Raw genomic sequence first — 20,616 nt, forward strand, 5'->3', positions numbered from 1 at the left:
TTAAAGTTCTCTGCCCCAAACTCTTCACTCATTACCTACTTCCCAAAGCATTGTGGGATTTCATTTTGTTTTACTTTTCCCCCATGCATAAATTAATTAGAAAGGTCAAATCTGTTTTGGTTATTTGATCTGTTAGCCCCTATGAAAATCTCCCTCTGCCAGAATTTACATTTATTGTCTCACTATAGATATGACTGATTTTTTTTTAATTAATGCATCCCATAAAAACAAGCCCAGTTTAGGAATCTTAAACTACAGGCTATCTAGTCTAATTCCAATAAATGGGTGATATTAACTCTAAAAAGTATAATTTTAAATTATTGATTTGCCTCCAGGTCTCTGTAGCCATCCTTTTGGATAATTTTATTCCCAGAGTTTTACTCCCTAGAGTTCTGGGACCCTGGTTTCTTTCTCACTTTTCAGAATTATCTCAGGAAAAGTCTCTTCCCCACCCGCAAAACAGCAAACCAAGCAGCTCTCTATGGGAAAACCCATTCTCATCATCTCAAAAGCAGAATATTAAAGAACAAAAGATGGAAGGCTCACCGGAGGGAGGTGGACTACAGGATCCTCATTCCATTCAAATCGATTTCTCTAAACATTCCCAAATTTCCTAGTCTCTAGGAGATAAATGATTACCCTAAACCTTTAGCCCCTGTGTTACCACAGGGGAGTTTATTGGCATAAAGGTTTAATTTTAACTTTACTTTCATTGTCTCACTGACAAGTAGATCGAGCTCATTAAATCCTGCTCATGCTTCAGGCCCAGAAGAGGCCACCACCATCATCCCTGATCTTCCATTTGGAATGGATGCTCCTCCTTATATAGGAGCCTGACAGCCCATGCTCCTTGTTTAAGCACTGGTGCCTTATGGGGTGGCTCAGGGTTATTATATTCTTCATGAGAAGTGCTATGTCTTTTAAGCCCTCCCTCTGTCACCCTCTTGTTTAATACAACTAGGCTCTCCAGAGTGGAAACTTAATATATTTTGGTTAACTTTAATGATTTTTGTGGTTTTCTGATTATATCTATTTGCACAAAGCCACTGAGTTTTCTGTGAAAATAGACACCATGTGATTCTTCTCCCTTTTTTTAAATTTAATTTTTCAATTGAAGAATAATTGTTTTACAGAATTTCCTGGTTTTCTGTCATGCATCAAGAATCTGCTCCCTTTTGTAACAAAACATTTCATAAGACTCAGGCATGCTTGTCCGTCTGCTCATCTCTGATTCTCTCTCTCTCTTTAAACTGAACTATATTTGATTTACAATACTATATTAGTTTCAAATGTACAACATAGTAATTCAATATTTTATAGATTATACTCCATCAGTTCAGTTCAGTCGCTCAGTCATGTCCAACTCTTTGCGACCTCATGGACTGCAGCATGCCAGGCTTCCCTGTCCATCATCAACTCCCAGAGCTTACTCAGATTCATGTCCATCAAGTCAGTGATGCCATCCAACCATCTCATCCTCTGTTGTCCCATTCTCCTCCTGCCTTCAATCTTTCCCAGCATCAGGGTCTTTTCATGAGTCAGTTCTTTGCATCAGGTGGCCAAAGTATTGGAGTTTCAGCTTCAGCATCAGTCCTTCCAATGAACACCCAGGACTGATCTCCTTCAGGATGGACTGGTTGGATCTCCTTGCAGTCCAAGGGACTCTCAAGAGTCTTCTCCAACACCATAGTTCAAAAGCATCAATTCTTCGGTGCTCAGCTTTCTTCACACTCCAACTCTCACATCCATACATGACTACTGGAAAAACCATAGCCTTGACTAGACGGACCTTTGTTGCAAAGTAATGTCTCTGCTTTTTAATAAGCTGTCTAGGTTGTTCATAGCTTTTTTTCCAAGGAGCAAGCATCTTTTAATTTCATGGCTACAGTCACCATCTGCAGTGATTTGGGAGCCCCCAAAAATAAAGTCTGTCACTGTTTCCATTGTTTCCCATTCTGTTTGCCATGAAATGATGGGACCAGATGCCATGATCTTAGTTGTTTAGTTGCTAAGTCATGTCCAACTCTTTTGCGACCTCTTGAACATTAGCCCACAAGACTCCTCTGTCCATGGAATTTCCCAGGCAAGAATACTGGAATGGGTTGGCATTTCCTTCTCGAGGGGATCTTTCCAACCCAGGGATCAAACCCACGTCTCCTGTATTAGCAGGCGGATTCCTTACCACTGAGCCACCAGGGAAGCCTTATCTCTGCTGGTCCTCCACTCTTTGGTTATTTTTGCTTCCTATTAGCCAGTCCCTGAGTCCTTACTCCAGTTCCCTGAATTCATTCTTTATACTAAAGTTTCCTATTTCAGGTAACTGTGTGGTTTTTCTCTCCTAATTAGATCTAGTGGTACAACCATAGATTTATCTTTTTATATTAATATATTTACTAAATATTGAATCATTGGGATCATAGATTATCCTTGTGTGCTAATGATTAGTGTTCTCCCAGAGTTGCTTTCTAATATTTATTAATAATATATGAAACAGGTCAAATCTAAACAATTTTGAGCATGTTGTTTTCATTGGTTTCATCATATTGTTATATTTTTTTACATATATAGAAATGAAATGTATTTTGGGGTAATTTGAGGTTCAGTTTTCTGTCTACATTTCCTAGAATCTCTTTGCCTCTTTTTGGGAAAAAGAAGTCTGCAGCTACCATACACAGAGACAGACAGACAGACAGATAGACAGACAGACAGACACACACACACACACACACACACATACACGCACACACAGATGGAAGGCACATGTGCTTAATTCAAGGAACAATTGATTCGCCTAAGTTTACTCTTAGCTATTATATTCTTAGCTATTTCTAATCACATGTTAATCCTCTTAGAAAGCTTTAGACTTTTCTTCACAATATCACTGTGTATTTTTGTTGTTTGTCCCAAATCTCTGTAGCTTTTGATGGTGTAGATGTATGGATTACATTGTTTTACTTTATAGCCTCGTAGTTAAAAAGGAGCTTTTTTTTTTTTTTCACAGTAATACACAGTACAGTAATGTATCTGTTTTCATTTCTCTCTTTAGATGTTCCTCTAAACACAATGCAATAAATCAACTCTTTGGAAAATTCCTTGACGAATATTCCTAAATATGTCACAAATGTCATCAATAATAATGATGGTGATACAAAGATTCTTTGTCACGTTCCTGACTCTCTGGGGAATGGTACTGATATTTCACCATCAAACATGATATTGGGCTTTAGGTTGAGATATACTAGGCACATATGTTAGGAATCCTATTTGTCTTATTTTAGTAAGCAATTTTTAAATGTAAAATAAGTGTTAATTATGCCTTTTTAGCAAATTTTGAATTTAAAATACTTTTTTGGGATGGGGGATTTGTTGTTAGCTCTGTCAGGTAGGAGGAAATTTCCCTCTATCCCTCTTGAGTTCTTTCAACTCATCTAATGATTAAATTGACACAAGATTAACAGGAGGAAAAAAAAATCTAATTCTCAGTGGATTCTCATAGCAATGGGACCCCAAAGTGATCAGAACAGGTTGTTTATAGTATATAATTTTTAAACAGAGAAACAATTATTTGTGAAGATGTAACAAAACAGAGAGGCTTGTACTTGGGGCAGCTGACTAATGAAGAAGTAACAAAATTTGTTTATATAGCTTTCTTAGTCTTGAATTCTCTAAGTCTGGTGATATATTCTACCCTCCTGGTACAGGGTGACTTCACATGGAAGATTTATTTTCCACTTTTAGGGGAAAAGCAGGAGATGAGAGTAGGTTTTTAAATTATTTTTTTCCACTGGTGATTTCTCAGGTCACTTTAATTCAAAATAATCCACATGCAGTTTTCCATTGTGGTTGTACAAGTTTACCTTCCTTCCAACCATGTACTAAGGTTCCCTTTTCTCCTCATTCTTGCCAACACTTGATATTTGTGTGGTCTTTTTGATGACAGCCCTTCTGACAGGTATGAGGTGATATCTCATTGTCGTTTTGATTTGTGTTTCCCTAATGCTTAGCAATGTCTTTTCATGCAAAAAAGAAACAGACTCACAGATGAGGCAGAGAACAAACTAGTGGTTACCAGCGGAGGAGGGGAGGTGGGGAAGTGCTTCAAGGGGTTAAGAGGCATAGAGGTGTTTCTCCATTGGTGATATTTTTGGTGAATAGCTTTGGGAGGCCCCATTCAAATCAAAGATTCTTTTTAGGGTACTGTGAATTTGTAAAAGAAAGTGTATCTTTTTACTGGCAATCTATTGCTAGGAATCAATAAGTAGCTCCATTGATTCTCTTTTTTCTACTTTGTGACTAAAAGAAACTCCTTTATCTATTACAACCTAATCTCCAAAGTGACACACTCTAACTTCTGCTGTTTTGTGTTTTCTGCATCCCATAGACTAACCCTTGTATAATGTGGGGGCAGGGCTGCACAAGGGTGCCAGTACTAGGAGGCAGAGGTGATGGAGTGCCATCTTAGAAGCTGGCAGCCACACTAGACCTTCAATGAAGTCATCCAAAAGTCTGAAATTGGCTTAGAGTTGACCATGGTTAAATTATGTGCTTACTGTCTTTGTCTAATATTCCACGATAAGATAGTGTTGGTGATAAGAACTTTTAGGGGCAAGTTCCTGACTCAAATGACAGTAAAACTATTATTTCACTACTGGACATGCTGGGCTTTCTTTGGGGATGTATTCATTCAACAGTTTTTAGAATTTATCCCGTTAGCTTCAGCTTACTAAAAGTTTTTAACTGAAGAGTAACTGTAGTATTTTCAAGTGCATTTTTGGTAACCTTTGTTATGAACATAATGCTTTATCAGTATTAACTTACTAATTTGGTGAATCACTTTATGGATGTCCCAGTATTGAATCATCCTTGGATTTGGGGGAGGAACCCTTTGAGGCAGTCATCAAGGACTCCAGCTGCAGATAAGCTAATTAAAGATCATCAGAAACCAAAGTATTTTCAGAGCAACTAACTTTCCAAAATAATAGCTGTAATTAACTATGTTTTTCTGGTTTATATGCTCATGGCTCTGAATCACACAGTTCACTGGATAGGACATGATGTACTTTTTGTTGAATTTATTATTTGCAGATGTGGTAAACATTCAAGCCCACCAGGTAGACAAGAGTTAATTCTCTTTATTATCCAGGCTTCCCTGGTGGCTCAGACAGTAAAGAATCTGCCTGCAATGCAGGAGACCTGGGTTTGATCCCTGTCGGGAAGATCCCCTGGAGAAGAGAATGGCTACCCATGTCTTGACTTAAAGAAGTTATCTCCAAGCATGTCCTTTAATACTTCTGAAGCATCTCACAGAATGACACTGTTTCTAGAAAGCCTCCAAGGATTTGTTAATTGGATGGAATATGAAAGGCAATTTTTCAAATAGAATAGTAGCTCAAGAGAAATACCAATACCTCAATAGTGCCCAAGTGTTTTGGCTTTTAGAACTTTCCCAGATTTTCTGAAAAGAGGCCAGATCATCTTCTTTTATTATTTGATGATTGTTACTCTACAAATCTGAGGTAGAAGGATCAGGAGGCTGAGAACAAGCCTCCAATTTTAAAATGAGGAAAATGAGCATGTTTGACTTCCTATTTTCTTTAGTGCACGGAAAACGGTCTTTCCCATTATCTGGCCTCACACCTCAGCTAGGATTTGAGGCTACAGAACAAGTGAATGAAGTATTCCTTTGCCTTTCATTGTCCTCTATACATTTATTTCATTTAGGAACCTATCTCAAATGTATGGAGTATGGGTTATAGACAGTGATGTGTTGGTAAATGTCCCTGGAAGAAGGCATGGCAACCCACTCCAGTATTCATACCTGGAAAATCCCATGGAGAGAGGAGCCTGGCCAACTACAGTCCATGGGGTTGCAAAAGAATTGGATACAACTGAGTGACTAAGCACATATACACATACACATATGTGTTAATAAAACTCTTGACACTGCTCAAGGGTTAATGTATGAAATTCTGTTAGCTATTTTTATACAGTTTTAGAAATAAATTTTAAGCTAAAATGTCTCTTTGAGTTTCAGATTAGACCTATCATTTTGAAAGAATTGCTATTTCATACAAAATATCCATTTTTATAATTTCATTACCAACAATAGTATCATAAAATCAGACTACAAAGAACTGCTTGATTACTATCCATTTCATCACAGAAGTCACTCATACTATTGACTAATGAATACAGTCCTAACATAAATGTTGATTTTTTTTTTCTGCCAAGAAAAAACTATGTCAGAATGTTGCTCAGATGTCAGTGATATGAGTGATTATTTTGCTGAATCAGATAATAGATTCTGAACACTGGGAAAATATTTCCTTAATATTTGGGGCTCTTTACAGTGCAATAGCTACAGATATATCACACTTTTAATTCACATGTTCTCTAGGACATTCTTAAATCTAGGTAATCAAGAAAGCAATAGGTAAAGTCCTGCCTTATAGCATTTGTTGATTTCCATGGTGTAAAAAATTCCACCAGGCTGATTTCCAGCTACCAGCATGTCTGTGAAATCAGAATTGAGAAGAAAAGCACAATAGCAAGTCATTAAATAGCATTTCTATCATTCACGTAGAGTTGATGAAAATAGCCTCAAGAACATAGTTAATAGTAAACATTGGCAAATAATTAGAAATTGATGTGTATTTTTACCTGTTCTAAATTTATTTAATTGTAGTTTTATAAAATTTAATTTTTAATAATGGTGTTTCTTATTTAACAACCAGTTTGCAAAATTTTCCAAAATTTAATGGTTGACCCTTGCAAGCAAGTTTGCTCACATTGGAACTTAATCTATCACAACACTGGCTCTATGAGTGATAACTTCTAGGGATTAGGGACAAAGTTGAATGCTTAAGAGAACCCCTAGTATCTGGCTCAAGCAAACACATTAGCTTTGTTTCCTCATAGTTCCCAATCTTTCCACTATAATCCATCTTATTGATACAAGCAGTCTCTCAATAATTCACAAATCTGACTATTTCACTCTCATACTCAGAAGCTTTGAACATCTACACTTTTGATTAGAGGTTCTTTTCTCCTACAGTTCACAGGGTCGCAGAGTCAGACACAACTGAAGCGACTTAGCACAAGCATGCACAAAAATTTGTGTCAACCATCCCCAAGCTGCCATCCAGTCAAATCTTCCCACTGCATGTCTATGATCTCTAGTCATATCAGATTCTTTATTACTCAAAGAAACCATTCTGGCCACACCGCAATGCCTTTGATGATGCTTTCCTGTCTCCTTCAATGGGTTTTGCCCTTTCCTCTGTATGGCATTTAGTGATTCCCTCATCAAGGTCTGGCTTAAATAACCTTCTCCTTAGAAAACTTTTCTTTACCTTCCTCTCCCAGTTGAACCAGACTCTCAACCCAGTAGCTCTCATACACTTTTTATACACATTATCTGCTGTAGTAATAATTTTTTAAGTGTATATGATTTTTCTAAAATTATTCATTTGTTCATTTCCATATCCATAAATTCCTTGAAACATTGTCTGATTTGCCACCAATTCCTGAGGGCTAAAAGCAGTTATCATTTGCATGTGAATGTTTTGTTTTGTTTTGTTTTTAGTAGCTAAGTCATGTCTGACTCTTTACAATCACATAGACTGTAGCCCATCAGGCTTCTCTGTCCATGGAATCTCCCAGGCAAGAATACTGGAGTGGGTTGCCATTTCCTTTTCCAGGGGATCTTCCCAACCCAGGGATTGAACCCACATCTCTTGCATTGGCAGGCAGATTCTTTACCATTGAACCACCAGATGTTCTGTTCAGTTCAGTTTAGTCGCTCAGTCGTGCCCAACTCTTTGCGACCCCATGGATCGCAGCATGCCAGGCCTCCCTGTCCATCACCAACTCCCGGAGTTCACTCAGACTCACGTCCATTGAGTCGGTGATGCCATCCAGCCATCTCATCCTCTGTCGTCCCCTTCTCCTCCTGCCCCCAATCCCTCCCACCATCAGGGTCTTTTCTAATGAGTCAACTGTAGCCCCTGTTTAATCAGTAGGTGAAAGACATCTTAAATCCTTAAGTATACTGGCACTCCAAGGTTCAACCACCTAGCTTCATGATGTTATTTTTCCTTAATAAACTACTTGCATGGATTTTACATTATTCTCTTTAGGACTTTTGTGTCTACTTGAGCAACTGATATTAGCTTTGAGTTTACCTGTGCTATGTTTGTCATGGAGAAGGCAATGGCACCCCACTGCAGCACTCTTGCCTGGAAAATCCCATGGATGGAGGAGCCTGGTGGGCTGCAGCCCATGGGGTCGCTAAGAGTTGGCACGACTGAGCGACTTCAGTTTCACTTCTCACTTTCATGCACTGGAGAAGGAAATGGCAACCCACTCCAGTGTTCTTGCCTGGAGAATCCCAGGGACGGCAGAGCCTGGTGGGCTGCCGTCTATGGGGTCACACAGAGTCAGACACGACTGAAGCGACTTAACATGTTTGTCTAGTTTTGGTTTCAGAGTAATGCTGGCTCACAGAACCTCATAGAAGTTGCTTCATTTTTCTATTAGTTTACAAAACTGGGGATTTAAATTTTTTTTATTTGTTTTATTATTTTTTTTTTAATTTCTGACAGAAATAGAAGACATCCCATTAAGAATGTATCATCAGAGAACTGTGTTCAGACTGAACCGTTATGTGTTCATGTTACCAATATGGTATTGTGAACTTCATTCATAATCTTCCCCATTGGCTCAGCGAGTAAGGAGTCTGCCTTTAATGTAGGAGACATGGGTTCCATTCCTGGCTTCATGCATATCAGTCTGTTTTCAGAATTTATTTTCCTCTTGATGTAATTTTATTTCTTGAACCTGTGAATCATGAACATGGTTCAAAATTTCCCTCCTTTTACCCCAAAGTAACAGTCAATGTGCAATTTTTCTACATTTCTTTCTTCACCTTACAGTATGTCATGGAGCTCTTTCCCTACCAGGACCTGAAGATGATTCCCATTCATTTCCAGGTGCTCTGGTGTGAGTGTGTCTTGGAAATTATTCAACCTTTCCCCTGTAGGTGTACATTTACATTATTTCCACTTTATAAAATATTGCAAATAATGCTGCCTGAACAGCTTTGTACATTTTTGTTAATTCATATATAGAGAATCATATTTTCAAGGTAGATTCTTAGAAGTGAAAATCCTGGGTCCAAGGTTAAGGCATATGTTACTTGATTAGATCTAACTGAAATTTCTCAGCATAAATAACTGTATCATTTTACATTCCCACCAGCAATGTACAGGTGTGCCCATTTCTCCTTACTATTGTCAGCTGGGAAGGCTGTAGGATTTTTTAACATCTGATAGGCAAGAATTGATACATCTCAGTGTATTGGATTGGCCAAAAAGTTCGTTCAGGTTTTTCTGTAAGCTGTTACGGAAAAAATCCAAACGAACATTTTGGCTAACCCAATAATTTTAATTTGTCCTTTATTTTGATTATAAATGAATATCTTCTCATGTATTTAGGGGTAACTTGCCTTTTTCTCCCCTGTGAACTTTCAGTTTGTTGAATAAATAGGATTATACTGAATTTGACATCTTTAGGATGTCATATCATCCTGTCCACAAGTATAGGATGCCTTCATGCTTATTTAACTCTACTTTTGGTTCTTTTAGGAATACTTAGTTTTCTTATTAAGTTTACTGTAGACATTTCACATGTTTTGTATCTTTTGAAAATTTGGTCTTCTCCTTTTTTGTATCTTCTAGACACTTATGTGTGCTGTGTGCTATGTGTTGGTTCAGTTGTGCCTAACTTTTTGTGACCCTGTAGACTGTAGCCCGCCAGGCTCCTCTGTCTATGGGATTCTCCAGGCAAGAATACTGGAATGGGTTGCCATGCCCTCCTCATGGAGATCTCCCCTACCCAGAGATCTCTTACTTCTCCTACATTAGCAGGCAGATTCTTGGCCACTAGCACCACCGGGTTATAATTTATAATTAATGTTATTGACTTTTGTATTAGTTCCCTATCTTGCCACTTAACTGAAGTATCTTGTTTTTCACTGATTTTCTGAGGTTTTCGTTAAGATAGTTCTGTCAGCCTGTTACCTACAGATAGAACATGCTCTTTACTATAGAATTCCTAGGCTCCCGTTTTCTCCCTTTCCAGTGCTCCTTTTGAGAGCACTTATATAATACTTGTTATGCATTAGTCAACGTTCAAAGCACTTGATATATATGTACTTTAACACTCACAACAAATCGACAAAGTACCATCACTATTATTTCACAGAGAGGTTAAGTGACTTGTTACTTGGAATGCAGTCAAGATTCCTGCCATTGACCCTGGCTATAGGGTCTGTACCCTTACTCTCCACCTATTAGAAAATAAAATAGTTCCCCTTGAATTTTCCTTCTCTTTGTTCATCCACTATGGAATTCTAATCTTAGCTTGGAGACAAAAGCAAGAGGAGTTTCCTTTCTTTCTTTTTGTAATACCCACTATTCTAAGAGTGCCAGGCATCCATTCAGACTCTACTTGACTCCTTTCACCCTCAATGATTCACTTTAAATCTCTTGAGTGGGTTCAGGGCCATCTGGCTACTCTCCCTCCCACTCCGATTTTCACTTCTCTTTCAATTAAGAGCAAAGACATCAGTATTGTTGCTGCAGGAAAAGGAAGGGCAGAGATAAGGGCAGAATGAACTTATTTGTTCAATATGCTAGTAAATGTGGTATTTTCATTATGCTGAGTTAGTTTTGGCTTGGATTTGTCAAACACAGTCTCTTGCAGTGACAGAAGTCAAACTGAAATAGCATTTTAAAAAGACAAAAGTGAAGGCTGGTCCTTAAGTATACTAGGACGCTTCAGAAGATAAGAGCCTTTGAAACAAGCACACCTGCTGAGACTGGATATAAATGGATCTCTCTGTTCCTCACCCCAAATTTCCAAACTCATTTTTATCGCTCCCCTTCACTCCACTGTTCTTCTCAATCTTTTCCAAAAGGCAGAAGACACTTCCTCAGCCACCCTAGTCTCACTCACACCCTCATAAAAAGAAGTATGTGCAAGCTGCTGAAAATCTCAGAAAACATTGGCTCAGCTCAGGCCACTTCCCCACTTTTGGAGCAATCACTAAAGTCCAGGAGAGAAGTTATATTGGCTGTGTTGTTTAGTCAGAAGTCCTGTCCACCTCTTCTGAGACCCCAGGGACTGAAGGCCCACCCAGGGCAATGGTTGTGCAGAAGTCAGGCCGGAGGATGCCTGACTTGTAGCTGCCATGTTGTTTGGCAGCCCTTGTATCAGAGTCTCCTTTCCAGTCACGAAGACACAACAGACCTTTGCCTACCTGCTATGCTACCTACCTTCAAAATAGAAACAGCAGAAAAACAACAGTTCTTAACAAATGATTGAGGGAAGTATTCGCAGGCTATTTTAGCTACTTGACTAGTGGGATAGGGTAAGATTAGTGTTCTGATTGGTTGATGTCTGGCAGGCATTGGATAATCAGAGAGTCAAATTGGCAGTCCTACTTATGTTTGTGCTGCTTTGTGCTTAGTCGCTCAGTCGTGTCTGACTCTGCGACCCCGTGGACTGTAGCCTGCCAGGCTCCTCTGTCTATGAGGATTCTCTGGGCAAGAATACTGGAGTGGGTTGCCATGCCCTCCTCCAGGGACTTTTACCTATATTCTGCTATAATCATTCCTCCAGTCAGATCTGGTTGTTTGAAAACTTTATTTGAATATGTGTGTGTTACTTTGCTTCAGTCGCGGGAGACTGGGGTTCGATCCTTGTGTTGGGAAGATCCCCTAGAGAAGGGAATGGATACACACCCCGCATTCAGACCTGGAGAATTCCATGGACAGAGGAGCCTGGCAGGCTACAGCCCATGGGGTCACAAAAAGTCGGACACCACTGAGCGACTTTCACTTTCACTTAAAGCAAGTTTGCTTCAAGTCCAGCTGTGATAGTGAGGTCAAGTCTTCCGCGCAACACTGGAAGTTGTAGAATTAGGTGCCTCTAGTACGGACCGGGGGAGCCTGGTAGGCTGCCGTCTATGGGGTCGCACAGAGTCAGACACGACTGAAGTGACTTAGCAGCAGCAGCAGCAGTACGCCTCGAGGACTGTAAGGCTGTTGGGCTGTTTCACTAAGAGCCAGAGGCTTTCTTTATTCAGAGCCACTTGAAGGTCTTTTGTCAAAGGAATGTTTCTTGTTTACTGACCTTCTAGGACACCAGGTGGAAGTGAGTACTAATTTATATTCTTTAATTTTGTTATTTTGGAATGCTACATAAATGAACAGAGATCTAATCGTACTGCATTGTGGTCAGAAAAGATGCTTGGAATGATTTCTTTTTTTTTAATTTACCAAGGCTAGATTTATGGTCCAGGATGTGATCTATCCTGGAGAAGGTTCCGTGTGTGCTTGAGAAAAAGGTGAAATTCATTGTTTTGGGATGAAATGTCCTATAAATATCAATTAGGTCTAACTGGTCTATTGTATCGTTTAAAGTTTGTGTTTCCTTGTTAATTTTCTGTTTAGTTGATCTATCCATAGGTGTGAGTGGGGTATTAAAGTCTCCCACTATTATTGTGTTATTGTTAATTTCTCCTTTCATACTTGTTAGTATTTGTCTTACATATTGTGGTGCTCCTGTCTTGGGTGCATATATATTTATAATTGTTATATCTTCTTCTTGGATTGATCCTTTGATCATTATATAGTGACTGTCTTTGTCTCTTTTCACAGCCTTTGTTTTAAAGTCTATTTTATCTGATATGAGTATCGCTACTCCTGCTTTCTTTTGGTCCCTATTTGCATGGAAAATCTTTTTCCAGCCCTTCACTTTCAGTCTGTATGTGTCCCCTGTTTTGAGGTGGGTCTCTTGTAGACAGCATATGTAGGGGTCTTGTTTTTGTATCCATTCAGCCAGTCTTTGTCTTTGGTTGGGGCATTCAACCCATTTACGTTTAAGGTAATTATTGATAAGTATGATCCCGTTGCCATTTACTTTATTGTTCTGGGTTCGAATTTATACACCGTTTTTGTGTTTCCTGTCTAGAGAATATCCTTTAGTATTTGTTGGAGAGCTGATTTGGTGGAGCTGAATTCTCTCAGCTTTTGCTTGTCTGTAAACCTTTGATTTCTCCTTCATATTTGAATGAGATCCTTGCTGGGTACAGTAATCTGGGCTGTAGGTTATTTTCTTTCATCACTTTAAGTATGTCTTGCCATTCCCTCCTGGCTTGAAGAGTTTCTATTGAAAGATCAGCTGTTATCCTTATGGGAATTCCCTTGCGTGTTATTTGTTGTTTTTCCCTTGCTGCTTTTAAAATTTGTTCTTTGTGTTTGATCTTTGTTAATTTGATTAATATGTGTCTTGGGTGTTTCTCCTTGGGTTTATCCTGTTTGGGACTCTCTGGGTTTCTTGGACTTGAGTGATTATTTCCTTCTCCATTTTAGGGAAGTTTTCAACTATTATCTCCTCAAGTATTTTCTCATGGTCTTTCTTTTTGTCTTCTTCTTCTGGGACCCCTATGATTCGAATGTTGTAGCGTTTAATATTGTCCTGAAGGTCTCTGAGATTGTCCTTATTTCTTTTAATTCGTTTTTCTTTTTTCCTCTCTGATTCATTTATTTCTACCATTCTATCTTCTAATTCACTAATCCTGTCTTCTGCCTCTGTTATTCTTCTATTTGTTGCCTCCAGAGTGTTTTTGATTTCATTTATTGCATTATTCATTATATATTGACTCTTTTTTTATTTCTTCTAGGTCCTTGTTAAACCTTTCTTGCATCTTCTCAATCCTTGTCTCCAGGCTATTTATCTGTGATTCCATTTTGATTTCAAGATTTTGGATCAATTTCACTATCGTTATTCGGAATTCTTTATCAGGTAGATTCCCTATCTCTTCCTCTTTTGTTTGGTTTGGTGGGCATTTATCCTGTTCCTTTATCTGCTGGGTATTCCTCCGTCTCTTCATCTTGTTTAAATTGCTGAGTTTGGGGTGTCCTTTCTGTATTCTGGCAGTTTGTGGAGTTCTCTTTATTGTGGCATTTCCTCACTGTGTGTGGGTTTGTACAGGTGGCTTGTCAAGGTTTCTTGGTTAGGGAAGCTTGTGTCGGTGTTCTGGTGGGTGGAGCTGGATTTCTTCTCTCTGGAGTGCAATGAAGTGTCCAGTAATGAGTTGTGAGATGTCTATGGTTTTGGGGTGACTTTAGGCAGCCTGTATCTTGGAGCTCAGGGCTGTGTTCCTGTGTTGCTGGAGAATTTGCTTGGTATGTCTTGCCCTGGAACTTGTTGGCTCTTGTGTGGTGCTTGGTTTCAGTGTAAGTATGGAGGCGTTTGATGAGCTCCTGTCAATTAATGATCCCTGGAGTCAGGAGTTCCCTGGAGTCAGTGTTTGGACTTAAGCCTCCTGCTTCCAGTTATCGGTCTTATTTTTACAGTAGTTTCAAAACTTCTCCTTCTATACAGCACCATTGATAAAACACCTATGTTAAAGATGAAAAGTTTCTCCACCATGAGGGTCACCCAGAGAGGTTCACAGCATTACACAGAGAAGAGAAGAGAAGAGGGAGGAGGGAGTTAGAGGTGACCCGAATGAGATGAGGTGGAATCAATAGAGGAGAGAGTGGGCTAGCCAGTAATCACTTCCTTATGTGCACTCCACAACTGGACTGCTCAGAGATGTTCATGGAGTTATACAGAGAAGAGAAGGAGGAGGAAGGAGACAGAGGTGGCCAGGAGGATAAAAGGGGGAAATGAAAAGGAGGGAGACAGATCCAGCCAGTAATCAGTTCCCTAAGTGTTCTCCACTGTCTGGAACACACAGAAATTCACAGAGTCGGGTAGAGTAGAGAGGGGTTAGGGAGGAGACACAGGCGACCCAGTGGAGAAAAAGCAGAGTCCAAAGGGACAGACAAGTAATCAAGCCAGTAATCTCGCTCCCTAGTGAAAAATGGGTACTGAAGATTGGGTTCTTAAAGGTACAAAATTGGTAACAAATACATAAAAGCAAAAATTAAAAATCTAGAGTAGAGTTTGGAATTTCAAAAATACAATGTTAAAGAAAAGAAGAAGGAAAAGAAAGAAAAAAAAAAAAACAAAGTCGCAAAACTTATAAAGAAAATATAGATACAAAATTGATAACAAATACTAAAAAGCATAAATTAAAAATCTAGAGTAGAGTTTGGAATTTCAGATATACAATGTTATATAAAAGAAGAAGAGAAAGAAAGAGAGAAAAAAGAAAAAAGTCACAAAAATTATAAAAAAAAAATATAGGTACAAAATTGATAATGAATACCAAAAAGCTAAAATTAAAAATCTAGAGTAGAGATTGGAATTTCAAAAATACAATGTTAAAGAAAAGAAGAAAAAAAAAAAAAAACAAGGTCACAAAAATTATAAAAAATATATATATGAAGTTTGCTTATAAAAAAAATAGGGTCTTTTTTTTTTTTTTTGCAAAGTAATAGTTGTAAAAGTGAAAGTGAAAATTAAAGGAATAATAGAGGACTTAAAAAATTTTTTTAATTAAAAAAAAGAATCATAAAAATAGTAAAAATATATCTAGGACTTTCTCTGGTTTTGTTGTGAGTATTGTGGGGTCAGTTCATTTCTGGCTAGTTCCTTGGTCCGACTAGGCCCCTTCCTATGTAGTCGGTATTAACCACAGGGTTTAATCTATTGCCTGTAGCTTCCAAGGCGGTTCCCTCTGTTACAGCTTCTTCTGTTTGCTGATCTCTTCAGTGCCTGGTTTCCGCCCTGACACAAAGGGGACGGTGGTGGACACTGTTTTTTTTTTTTTTAGGCTCACTTGTTCAGTCGCGCTGTGGGGAGGGAGGGACGCTGCAAACAAATAACACTGGCGTGTGCTCGCAGTGTCTCAACCACACTGGGCCTGCCCCTGCTCATGGCGCGTGTAGCCTCCCTGCCCACACTGCTCAGGCTCTAGGTTGCTCCGCCGGGAACCATCCGTGGCCGGCCCTGGGCTGCTTGCATCTCCCGGGTCCAAGCCGCTCAGGTTCAGGCACTCGGATAGTCCTCAGAGGCGCAGACTCGGTTGGGCCTGCGTTTTGTGCCCTTCCCAGGTCCGAGCAGCTCAGGTGATGAGGTGTTTGGTGAGCACGATTGCTGCGACTTATCGCCTCCCTGCTGCTCAGTTATCTAGGTGTACAACCGGCGCACCTTCTCAGGCGGATGTTGACCTTCCAGACCCCCAAGAAGTTTTAGTTAGCAAAAAAGCCTGCTTACAGTTTTATAGATAATGTCTCTCTGGGGCTGCGTTTGCCCACTTCCAGCTCTGGCTGCCTGTCACCGGAGGGGGATGGTCTGCAGCCGGCTATCTCTGTTCAGTCCTTTGTTCCGTGCGCGGGCCTGGCGGTGTCTTAGGTTAGGGCTGGCTTTTTGCGTGGTAGATATCCCACAGTTTGGTTTGCTAGCCCAGATTATTTCGCTCAGATAGCTTTCGGGGTATTCAGGCCAGATCCTTACTCTAAGTGATGCAGACCACGCCGCGCCTCCCTGGCCAACCCCCTCTTGCTAGTGGCGTGTGCAAGCGTCTGCACTGCTTCTCCGCTGCGGGAGTTACCGTAGGGCTCGCAATCTGCAGGTTTTAATTGTTTATTTTTTCTCCCTGTTATGTTGCCCTCTGTGCTTCCAAGGCTCGGCACAGATTAGGCAGTGAGAAGGTTTCCTGGTGTTTGGAAACTTCTCTCTTTTTAAGACTCCCTTCCCGGGACAGAACTCCGTCCCTCCCTCTTTTGTCTCTTTTTTTGTCTTTTATATTTTTTCCTACCTCCTTTCGAAGACTTGGGTTGCTTTTCTGGGTGCCTGATGTCCTCTGCCGGCATTCAGAAGTTGTTTTGTGGAATTTACTCGGCGTTTAAATGTTCTTTTGATGAATTTGTGGGGGAGAAAGTGGTCTCCCCGTCCGGCTCCTCTGCCATCTTAGCTCCTCCTCCTTTGCCTTGTTTCTAACCTTGTGGGGAAGCATTAAGTCTCTCTTCATTAGTATAATGTTACCTGTAGGATATCTGTAGGTGTATTTCATAAGACACAAAAAGTTCTCTTCTACTCCTAGTCTGTTGAGATTGTTTAATAAGATAAGGATGATACATTTTGTCAAATTTTTTTCTGCATTCATCAATGTAATCATGTTTTCTTCTTTATACTTTTAATATGGTGAGTTGCATTGATTTATTTCAAGCCAGTCTTGGATTCTTTGACCTCTATACATTGCTGGACTTGATTTCCTAATACTGTGTCAGTGTTCATAAGAAATATGGGTCTGTAGTTTGGTTTTTTCTTCTACTGTTTTTGTCTGATTTTAGTATCAGAGTAATTTTGGACTCATGAATTGGGAAATGTTTTATCTTCTTTTATTTTCTGGAAGAGATTGTGTAAAAACAGTATTATATCTTGTTTAAATATCTGGTAGAAATCTTCAATGAAACCATGTGGATCTGGATGTTTTAGTTGCTATTTCAATTTCTTTAAGATATAAGAATATTCAAATTCGCTAATTTATCTTGGATGAACTCTGCTAGTTTGTGTTGCTTATAGTACTCCCTTATTATCATTTTAATAGTTTGTTATTTTATCCTCTGTTTGATTTTTGAGATTGGTAATTGATGTCTTCCTCTCTCTGTCAGTCTTGATACAGCTTATTCAGTTGTGTTGATCTTTTTAAAAGACTTTTTTGTCTCACTGATTTTTCTGTTTTAATCTCATTGAGTTCTCTTTTTATTCTTTCTTTATGCTTAATTGAACTTATTTTGCCCTTTTTCCCCACAGCTTAACATGGAAACTTAGGTTAATGATTTAAGAACTTTTACCTTCTCTGATATTAACATTTAGTGCTAAATTTCCTTCTAAGCTAGCTTTAACTACATTCTACAGATTTTTTAAATTAAACTTTTTTATTTATTTTGAGATCATTATAGATTCATATGCAGTTGTAAGAAATAATACAGAGAGATACCATGTACCCTTCACTCAGTTTCACCCAGTGGTAATGAGAGGGTAACAGGCAGGAAGGCCAGGGGTCTCTAAACAGAGGAAATAGACTACAAGCGTCAGACATTTCTTCTCTCTCTCTTAAGTGGCAAGAGGAAACAAATAAGTGTTAGATTTTTTTCCCCTTCTCTATATGAATTTAAAAAGAGGTTTCCTTTAAAATTCTGTGCTGCCATAACGACACCTGGTTCCATCTGAACTTAACTTTTCTCAAACCTTGAGCTAACCAATGCATTTTTCTTATGGAAATATTTGTCTTAAGCTATGTTAATGAACTATCTATTTACCCTAGACTCTGTCTTCAAGGTGGTTCTGTCTAAGACTCAGAACTGACTTGACAAACCAGTATGTTTTACTTGTGCAAATATTCTCTTCAGCTATGTTAATGAGAATATATTTGCTTAGAAACCTGCCTTTCCTCAAGATTCACGTCAATCATTTTATGACCAGAGACAAGTCAAACTTTGTGCCAATGTTATCTCAAAATGCATGTTGTGGGTGAGGGGCCTAGTGCCAGTCTCTGAGTTTTGAGACATTTCCTTTCTCCAATTAGCAGACTGCTAGAAGCTATATAATATCTGGTTAAAGACTAGCAGGGGGGCACTCTTTCTGCCTCTTTCTGATGTCTATGTCAAAAGCTTTCTCTATCTCTTTTATACTTTAATAAAACTTTATTACACAAAAGCTCTGAGCAATCAAGCCTTGTCACTGACCCTGGATTGAATTCCTCTCCTCCGGAAGCCAAGAATCCTGGCGTCTTTCATCACTCAGCAACAACCTTTCACTTTGCTTCCCTAGTCAGACTTAGTCTGTCCCTTACCAACACAGGTGCTGTACTCATCCCTCCGGGTTCTACCACCAAGGTCGGGTGGAGGTGACCAGGGGTAGACCTGATGGCATCCCAGGTTAACGTCCAGTGTCTCACCATTAAAACCTTGCTTGCCTCTGATGCCACCTGGGGTGCAATCAGAGTAACCTTCTGGAATGCCTTTCAAGCTAAGACCGTTAGGGGAAACGTTCATCTCCAGGAGTACCTGTGCAGGACCCTGAGTATATTCCTGACCACAATAAGACTGGTATAAACATAAAAACCATTATGTTCCTTCTAAGCATCACCACACCAGTATAAGTGATAGCAAAAGAAATGGTGAAGGGCTGGCCAGTGAGGAAAAAGTGATTTTTGTCCTCAAGTTATTAGGGCGAGTCCTTCCAGTTCATTCCCACAGATTCCACAGAAAGAATATCTAAGAAATTGGGAGAAAAGCCACTGGAGAGCCTCTTCTGGTCCACTAAGAGCTAGCTTTCCAAAGGAAGAAGCATGCTGTACTTCCTATCTGAGTAACCTTTAACCTGAGATATGCTCTTGGAGCTAGAATTCCATCTAGCTTCGGAACTTTCAACTTCTAGCTAGGCTAGGCACTTCTTGACTACCAAAATCCGAGTTTGGGACCTAAGTGACAGTACACAGTAACAGTATAGATCACAAGTCCCTTAAAAGTCTGGTGATCCTACAGATTAGGTTAGTAGTTCTAATTCCCAGGGAGTTATGAAATGGTCAAAGAGACTGGAAAGTTTGACTGAGAAAGGAGAGCTCAGTCCACATGTTTTGCCCATTTCTGGCTGCTCCCTTCACAGGGATGCTTGATGTCTCATGGCATTGGCAGGTCGGTATAAACCCCTGAGAGGGCTCCCCTTTTGGGGGCTGCCTTCAGTCATTATGAGGCACCTCGAAACAGCAAATCAGGGATCCTCATTTGCTTTGCTCAAGGTGTGTCATTCATTCACATAAGCATACCATAGAGTTAGTAAAGTACAGCAGAAAACATGTTTTCTAGGAGAAGAAAGAACTAGTGCTCCAAGTGTCCTTACCTTCTCCTGAAGAATCCCAGACAAGCCCCCAGGATGAAGGGTTGTTGCTGAGCCGTGAAAGACGCCGGGATTTTTGGCCACTGGAGAACAGGAATTCAATCCAGGGCCAATGACAAGGCTTGTCACTCAGAGTTATTGTGCAATAAAGTTTTACTAAAGTGTAAGAGATAGAGAAAGCTTCTGACATAGACATCAGCAGGGGGCAGAAAGAGTGCCCCCCTGCTAGTCTTTAGCCAGATGTTATATAGCTTCTGCTGCTGCTGCTGCTGCTAAGTCGCTTCAGTTGTGTCCAACTCTATGATCACTGGCCAGAACACTGGAGTGGGTTGCCATTTCCTTCTCCAATGCATGAAAGTGAAAAGTGAAAGTGAAGTCACTCAGTCTTGTCCAACGCTTAGCGACCCCATGGGCTGCAACCCACCAGGCTCCTCTGTCCATGGGATATAGCTTCTAGCAGTCTGCTAATTGGAGAAAGGAAATGTCTCAAAACTCAGAGACTGGCACTAGGCCCCTCATCACAACATGCATTTTGAGATAACACTGGCACAAAGTGAGTGGGCCATAAAATGACTGACATGAATCTTGAAGAAGGGCAGGTTTCCAAGCAAATATATTCTCATTAACATAGCTTAAGAGAACATTTGCATGAGTAAAACATACTGGTTTGTCAAGTCAGTTCTGAGTCTTAGACAGAACCACCTTGAAGACAGTCTAGGGTAAATACGTATTAAGACAAATATTTCCATAAAA

At 39.7% G+C, this 20,616-nt stretch overlaps 2 protein-coding genes across 13 annotated transcripts in view; one reads left to right on the plus strand and one right to left on the minus strand.

The window, feature by feature from the left end:
• The window catches only part of SLC17A4 (solute carrier family 17 member 4), a 36,369-nt gene extending 35,782 nt beyond the window's left edge, over positions 1-587 (minus strand). For all 3 annotated transcript variants that reach the window (XM_002697561.6, XM_005223810.5, XM_015459989.3), the window contains exon 1: positions 547-587. The gene's annotated coding sequence lies outside the window, so the exon portion shown is untranslated. The remainder of the gene's footprint in view (positions 1-546) is intronic.
• Positions 1-20,616, plus strand: part of SLC17A1 (solute carrier family 17 member 1) — a 240,792-nt gene that overhangs the window by 87,634 nt on the left and 132,542 nt on the right. The gene's annotated exons all lie outside the window — the stretch shown is intronic.

This window comes from Bos taurus, chromosome 23 (assembly GCF_002263795.3).
Source record: "Bos taurus isolate L1 Dominette 01449 registration number 42190680 breed Hereford chromosome 23, ARS-UCD2.0, whole genome shotgun sequence".
NCBI classification, from domain to species: Eukaryota; Metazoa; Chordata; class Mammalia; order Artiodactyla; family Bovidae; genus Bos; species Bos taurus.